The sequence below is a fragment of the Bison bison genome, unplaced genomic scaffold (assembly GCF_000754665.1).
Source record: "Bison bison bison isolate TAMUID 2011002044 unplaced genomic scaffold, Bison_UMD1.0 scf7180017864184, whole genome shotgun sequence".
Lineage (NCBI taxonomy): Eukaryota > Metazoa > Chordata > Mammalia > Artiodactyla > Bovidae > Bison > Bison bison.
Genome location: NW_011494756.1, coordinates 2654072 through 2662645, shown reverse-complemented (window position 1 = coordinate 2662645; position 8574 = coordinate 2654072).

Here is an 8574-nt window from a genome sequence, read left to right as displayed (position 1 = left end):
GGAACAGGGAGCCTGAAGGCCTGGCGGCGTTCTCGAGGGTGGGGAGGTCTGCGGGGCGACGCCCGGGGCGCCGGACATCTGTCTGAGAAGTTCAGCAGAGAAGGGCGGTTGACGGTCTTTAGGGATAGCTTTTGCCCTCCTGTCGGTTCACAACAGCTCCAAAGGCGGAGAGTAAAATCCTTCCTCTCCCGGCCTCGGCGCTTCGCGAAGCCGGGGAGATGGAGCTCGAGTCCGGTCCGGGTCCGCGCAGCCAGCGGCAGTCCCAGCCGCAACCTTTTCCTAACGCTTCCTGGAAGCTTAAAAGTATATGGGTGTACATATGTTCCCCCACATATATATACCTATGGCTGATTCATATTGATGTATGTCAGAGGCCAAGACAATATTGTAAAGCAATTATCCTCTAATTAAAAAAATAACTATATGGGTGGAGGGTGAGACATGGGTCGTTTGATAATCTGGTGAAATTAAGGGAACTAAAGCTCGGCAAACAATTTCCAACCTGTGGGAGTGAATGCTCGGTGTTCAGTTGAAATACAACTCGAGTTTTTAAAGCATGGTGTGGTTTGTAACAGCTGAAGGGCTCGCAGTGTTTTCTCTTAAAAGTTACCCATTTGTACTGATTACTCTTTCCTAATTTGTACCAAAACCAAGGACCCACGCTCACCGCCGCTAGAAAGTCACCCGAAGAGGGAAGGCTCTCGCCTGAAGTGGGGGTGAAAACGAACATGCTTACTATTTGCGACCTCACTGGGAGTCAGAATAGTAACTAAGTTTTTAGGAAACCTGTTAGATCCGTTGTTGTTGTTGTTGTTGTTATTGTTTAGTAGCTAAGTCGTAGTGGACTCTGGAACCCCATGGACTGTAGCCTGTCAGGCTCCTCTGTCCATGGGATGTCCCAGGCAAGAATACTGGAGTGGGCTGCCATTCCCTTCCCCAGGGGATCTTCGCTGCCCAGAGATTGAACTCCTGGTTTCTGCCTTCTGGTCTGGTTTCTCCCTTTGGTCTCTCCTTCTGGTTTCTGCCGTTGCCAGGTGGGTCTTTAGCCCTGAGCTACCAGGAAGAGTGAGCTTCCCTTGTGGCTCAGCTGGTAAAGAATCCGCCCGCAGTGCAGAAGACCTGGGTTTGATCCCTAGGTTGGGAAGATCCTCTGGAGAAAGGAAAGGCTACCCACTCCAGTATTCTGGCCTGGAGAATTCCATGGGCTGTATAGTCCATGGGGTCCCAAAGAGTCGGATACGACTGAGTGGCTTTCACTTTTCACTTTCACGAGGAAGACTAGTAAAACCTGAGCTTGAGTTCTAGGACTTTTAGGAAATATTGGTATCTCCCATATGTTTGCTGTAATGTAGTAAAGACAATCATTAGGCAATAGCAGGGATCAAATTACAGTGAATAAAAATAGTCGTAAATAGGTTCCTAATTATAATATTACAATTAGTGTCTGGAGCCGAAATCCCAGGCCCCCGCATATGATTTGCATAATTGCATGCCTGTGGGAGGGATTAGACCTTCCTCTGTTATTTGTTGATTCTTACTGAATATGGAACAATAAAAAATGAATTAAGTCTTCCTTATCATCTTTATTATTCTTATTTAGACTAAAAGACAGCCACTTTTATCCCAGAGTAATTGTAGATCCAAGAAAAGTCAATTACAGAAACTAGAACTGAAGGCTGAGGGAGAGAGGCTGCTGGAAAGAACATGTAAGCAGACAAATCTGGTTTTAGATCTTAGCTCCTGAATAACATAATGATAGAATCTGGGAGAAGCTTCTTCCTTTAAGCCAGGAGCTGAGCATTAGAACAGTGTTTTGTGGTGGGTTTTGGAAAACTTTATGAAAGCTCAGTTTGCATATCCTAAGGAAATGGAGTTTGTAATTTAAAAATGATTTTTAATCCTTACCTGCTTTTTCACTTCAAACTCTAAAACATTTTAGTGAATTTCACTTTTTTTCCCCCTTACCTAAGTGTTCCCTGAAGCATATTCCATGGAACATTAGTACTTTGCAAAAAGTTAATAATTGCTTCATGGAAAAAAAAAAACCTCTAGCATCGATACTGAGTAAAACACAAATTATTGGAAGTACGGTGGTGTAGCATTCTTGTCAGAGCATTTAGAATCTGTTCTAATGTTCTAACATTTAGAAACACAGCTTGAATCTGTGAAGAAACAGTTTAATTCAGAATGTGATTTGTTTGGACTTTTCAATAATGTCAGTATCATGAAAGATAAGCAAGACAGAGTACTTGTCTGCATTAGTGGGCAACTGTAATTTGGATAGGAGTATGGATTTTTTTAGTCACTAGCCCGCCAAGCTCCTCTGTCCATGTAATTCTCCAGGCATGAATACTGGAGTGGGTAGCCATTACTTCCCCAGGGGACCTTCCGGACCCAGGGATCAAACTCTTGTCTCCCAAATTGCAAGCCGATTGTTTACCATTTGAGCCACCAGGGAAGCCCTGAGAGAAAATATGGCATTATGTTAATTATTGTGGTTCTTTCAAATTTTCTATAGGTTTGAAATTTTTTTTTAACACTTAAAAAGTTGGGAAAAAGTATAGCTAGCACTTACCTTTTAAAAATGCACTGGTTATGTTTATAAGAAAATGCAAAATTCATTTATATACTGTGCTGTGCTTAGTTGCCCAGTCGTTTCCGACTCTTTGCCACCCCATGGACTGTAGCCTGCAGGCTCCTTTGTCCATGGGGATTCTCCAGGCAAGAATACTGGAGTGGGTTGCCATGCCCTCCCTCCTCCAGGGAATCTTCCCAACCCAGAGATTGAACCCACATCTCCTGCACTGCAGGCGGAGCTTCTGAGCCAAGAGGGAAGCCCAAGAATACTGGAGTGGGTAGTCCATCCCTTCTCCAGGGGATCTTCTTAACCCAGGAATTGAACCAGGGTCTCCTGCATTGCAGGTAGATTCTTTACCAGCTGAACTACCAGGGAAGCCCTCATTTGTATAGTAGTTTTCTTATAATCTGACCTTGTGAAAGGTGTACCATATTTAAGTATTATATATAGGAAGTCATTTGAGAAATAATCTCATTCTTCAAGGCATGATATTGCATCTGTACACTGAGGTCCATTAATTACCAACCAAAGCAATGTTAATGTGTATTATCTGCCCCGCTTTATGCCGTGTATTCTGCATAAAAATTTTACCATAAATGAATTCTTGTAATCTGTCAATAGTTTTAAAAATGTTCCTTTATGCCTACAAATATTTATTGAGTGACTACTGTGTGCCAGGCACTATATTAGGTTCTGAAGATACAACTCTCCTCAACATAGATAAAGCCCCTGCTCACATAGAGTTTATATTTAGGGAGCAAGAAAAAAAAAACAGAATCAACATTCCAATACAAATAAAATGATTGTAATTGCTATGTATTATAGAATAATTAGGGACTACAGAGTACCAGGTAAGTGTGGGCATATATAGGGTGAAAAAGAAGACCTCGCTGAGAAGGTGACGTTGGAGAAGAGACCTGAGAAAGTGAGGGGTGACTTGTGGATATCTAACGAAGTGAAGTGAAGTCACTTCAGTCGTGTCCGACTCTGTTCGACCCCGTAGACGGCAACCCAACAGGCTCCCCAGTCCCTGGGATTCTCCAGGCAAGAACACTGGAGTGGGTTGCCATTTCCTTCTCCAATGCGTGAAAGTGAAAAGTGAAAGTGAAGTCGCTCAGTCGTGTCCAACTCTCCAAGACCCCATGGACTGCAGCCTTCCAGCCTCCTCCATCCATGGGATTTTCCAGGCAAGAGTACTGGAGTAGGGTGCCATTGCCTTCTCCATATCTAAGGAAAGCACATACTAAAAATAGGGACTGGCTTGCTTGGCATAGTTAAAGAATAGTAAGGAGACTAGAGTGAATGGATAATAGAAGCAAGAGGGAGAGTAGTAGGAGATGACATCAGAGAGGTAACCAAGGCCAGATTTCCTAATATAATTTCAGATGAGCTTTAGCTTCCTTTCTGAAGAGAGTTAGATGGATGTAGTGCTGTAATGCAAGAGCATAGCATGTTAGCTTTTATTACCGGATTCATTTTCTATTGCTGTTGTAAGATAATTACCATAAACTTGGTGCTTTAAAAGAACACAAATACATTATCTTAACATTCTGCAGGTCTAAAGTCCAATACAGGTCTCTCTGGGGTGAGATCAAGGCATCAGCTGACTGCTTCTTTTCTGGAGGCTCTAGGGAGAAGCTGCTGCTTTGATCTTCCCTGATTCTAGAGGCAATAGCACCCCACTCCAGTACTCTTGCCTGGAAAATCCCATGGACGGAGGAGCCTGGTAGGCTGCAGTCCATGGGGTCGCTAGGGGTCAGACACAACTGAGCGACTTCACTTTCATTTTCACGCATTGGAGAAGGAAATGGCAACCCACTCCAGTGTTCTTGCCTGGAGAATCCCAGGGACGGGGGAGCCTGGTGGGCTGCCGTCTCTGGGGTCACAGAGAGTCAGACACGACTGAAGCGACTTAGTAGCAGCAGCAGCAGCAACATCCCCTGGCTTTGGCCTCTTTCTTCCATCCTCAAAGCTAGTAGCATTGGTCAAAGATTTCACTGGTCAAAGAACTTTAAAGATTTGGGTGATCAAATTAGGGCCACCCAGATCATCTCTCCATCTTAGGGTTCTTAAGCTTGATCATATCTGCGAAGTCACTTTTTCTCATAAGGTAATTTATTCACAGATTCTGGTGATTGGAGTATGGACCTCTCTGGGAGGGGCTGTTCTGCTTGTCCCAGTCCACCCTCTGGCTCCCAAAGATTCATGTCCATTCACATGCAAGATCGATTCACCCCCTTTTTAAGTCCCCCAGATTTTCAACCCATTAAAGCATCTCATCTAAATCTCAAAAATCCCAAGTATAATCTACATCAAAGGTATAAGTGAGTATAATCCATGCTGGGGCCAAAGTCCCTTTCCAATGTAGACCTGTGAAACTAGAGAACAAGTTCTCTGCTCTCAGAATAACGTAGAGGAGGTCCAGAGAGCAGTGATAACCATTACCTTTCAAAAAGGGAGAAAATGGAAGCAAGGAGTCACAAGCCCAGACAATTACAAACTCCAATCTGCAGTCTCCATTACGTGGCTCTTGGTTCTGCTCCCTGGGCTCAAGGCTTCACCCTCTAGGCACTGAGAATTAGGGCGTGGATGGTTTTGAGGGGCTATTATTCTGTTGCCCATCACAATCAATGTTGTCATTAGACTTAGTTTTATTTTTTATAATCTTCATTTGGCAGTGGTTCTTCAGATATTAAGCTTCTCCATAAGCCCCAGTCAAGTGATTAATTACCTTTACACAAATCCACAATCAGTACCTGAGGAACTCACCGTTTTCAGGAACTATTATATATCATTTCATGGTAAATGTAAATATGCCATCTAATTTCTCTTAAATGGAAAATAATACTTTCATTTTTATACACATCATATTTTCCTTACGTGTAGTTAATTTATCCTAGAGTTATTGACTTCTTCCAAGCCTAAAGGTACATAATTATGTTTCATTTTATGGGATAAGCAAAGTTTTACAACTTCTAAGGTCATCATTCTCACCTTTTAAAGATGCTGGAAACCCATATCTACCTCCCAGCAGGTGGCAGCAAATCAATACTCCATAAGGTCCTGTAAAATCATTGTTTTTTCATCCTGGTAAACATTCTTGCATGTTGTAGACTGGCTTTTCTAGCTAGAAGAGCAAAAACAATATTGCCAAATTATAGGAATTTATATCAACTAGTTGTGAGAGTATATCTATGTGATTAAATTTTATTATATTGTCATATTAATATTGTTCTTTGCTTGTCTCTCATAGAACCCAAAATCCATTTGTAAGCAGTTTTGTTGGACTAATAATGCCCATGTGTTATCTACGTAGATAAACAGTACTCTCCATAGCCATTAACTGGCTAATATCCATCAACACCACATAGCATTTATGAGACAGATAAAGTATCCTTAGAGGGAAAAATTATATTCCCTGGAGAAGGGAAATGGCAACCCGCTTCAGTATTCTTGCTTGGAAAATTCTCATGGACAGAGGAGCCTGGTGGGCTACAGTCTATGGGGTCATAAAGAGTCAGACGACTTAGCGACTAAACCATCAATCACCACCATTACAAAAGAGTTAATGTTCTAAGTCAACGTCAGCAAAATGATCCATGGGCCAAATCTAGGGCAGAACCTGGTTTGTTTAGTACGCCACACAAAGCTTCTAACAAAAAATAGACAAATTACCAATACACGGAGTGAAAGATCACTAAAGATCCTATCGATGTTAAAACACTGATTCTCACCCAGAGCTGTTGGTCCCCAAGGAACATTTGGCAGAATAAACTGTGGAAAATTCTGAAAGAGATGGGAATAGCAGACCACCTGACCTGCCTCTTGAGAAACCTATATGAAGGTCAGGAAGCAACAGTTAGAACTGGACATGGAACAACAGACTGGTTCCAAATAGGAAAAGGAGGACGTCAAGGCTGTGTATAGTCACCCTGCTTATTTAACTTCTATGCAGAGTACATCATGAGAAATGCTGGGCTGGAAGAAGCACAAGCTGGAATCCAGATTACTGGGAGAAATATCAATAACCTCAGATATGCAGATGACACCACCCTTATGGCAGAAAGTGAAGAGGAACTAAAAAGCCTCTTGATGAAAGTGAAAGAGGAGAGTGAAAAAGTTGGCTTAAAGCTCAACATTCAGAAAATGAAGATCATGGCATCTGGTCCCATCACTTAATGGCAAATAGATGGAGAAATGATGGAAACAGTGTCAGACTTTATTTTTCTGGGCTCCAAAATCACTACAGATGGTGACTGCAGCCATGAAATTAAAAGACACTTACTCCTTGGAAGGAAAGTTATGACCAACCTAGATAGCATATTCAAAAGCAGAGACATTACTTTGCCAACAAAGGTTCGTCTAGTCAAGGCTATGGTTTTTCCAGTGGTCATATATGGATATGAGAGTTGGACTGTGAAGAAAGCTGAGTGCCGAAGAATCGATGCTTTTGCACTGTGCTGTTGGAGAAGACTCTTGAGAGTCCCTTGGACTGCAAGGAGATCCAACCAGTCCATTCTGAAGGAGATCAGCCCTGGGATTTCTTTGGAAGGAATGATGCTAAAGCTGAAACTCCAGTACTTTGGCCACCTGATGTGAATAGTTGACTCACTGGAAAAGACTCTGATGCTGGGAGGGATTGGGGGCAGGAGGAGAAGGGGACGACAGAGGATGAGATGGCTGGAGGCATCACTGACTTGATGGACATGAGTTTGAGTGAACTCCGGGAGTAGGTGATGGACAGGGAGGCTTGGCGTGCTGCAATTCATGGGGTTGCAAAGAGTCGGACATGACTAAGAGACTGAACTGAACTGAGAGACATTTTTGGTTTTCTCACTATCAGCATCCCTCAGGGAAAAGTCAGGATACTGCTAAACATTCTGCAACGTATGGAATGGTCTCCCACTAGAGTTTTCTTGCCCCAAATATCAATAGTTGTTGTTCAGTGGCTCAGTCATGTCTGACCCCATGGACTACAGCACGCCACCTTCCCTGTCTTTCATTATCTTTCCAAGTTTGCTCCAACTCATGTCTATTGAGTTGGTGATGGCATCCAACCATCTCATTCTCTGTCGCTCCCTTCTCCTGCCCTCAATCTTTCCCAGTGGCTGTTAGCATCAGATGGCCAAAGAATTGGAGCTTTAGCATCAGTCCTTCTAATGAATATTCAAGGTTGATTTCCTTTAGAATTGACTGGTTTGATCTCCTTGCAATCCAAGGGACTCTCAAAAGTCTTTTCCAACACCACAGTTCAAAGGCGTCAGTTCTTCAGCACTGAGCCTTCTTTATGGCCTGACTCTCATGTCTGTACGTGACTACTAGAAAAACCATAGCTTTCTATATGGATCTTTGTTGGCAGAGTGATATCTCTGCTTTTTAATATGCTGTCTTGTTTTGTCATAGCTTTTCTTCCAAGGAGTAAGCATCTTTTAATTTCATGGCTGCAGTCACCATCTGCAGTGATGCTGAAACCCAAGAACATAAAGTCTGTCACTGTTTCCATCAGTAGTACTGAGGTAAAAAAATTCTAATTCAAATCTTAAAAGGAGAATATTATAAACAAATTTAGATCAATAAGATTTGATAACTTAGAATAAATGAACAAATTCCTTGGAAAACAAAATCTACCAAAACCAAGAAGAAATAGAAAATCGGAGTAGTTGTACATTTACTACAGAGTCTGAATTCATGACCAAAAACCACTTTACAAAGAAAACTCCTATTATACAGAGTGAAGTAAGCCAGAAGGAAAAACATAAATACAGTATACTAACGCATATATATGGAATTTAGAAAGATGGTAACAATAACCCGGTGTACGAGACAGCAAAAGAGACACTGATGTATAGAACAGTCTTATGGACTCTGTGGGAGAGGGAGAGGGTGGGAAGATTTGGGAGAATGACATTGAAACATGTAAAATATCATGTAAGAAACGAGTTGCCAGTCCAGGTTCGATACACGATACTGGATGCTTGGGGCTAGTGCACTGGGAC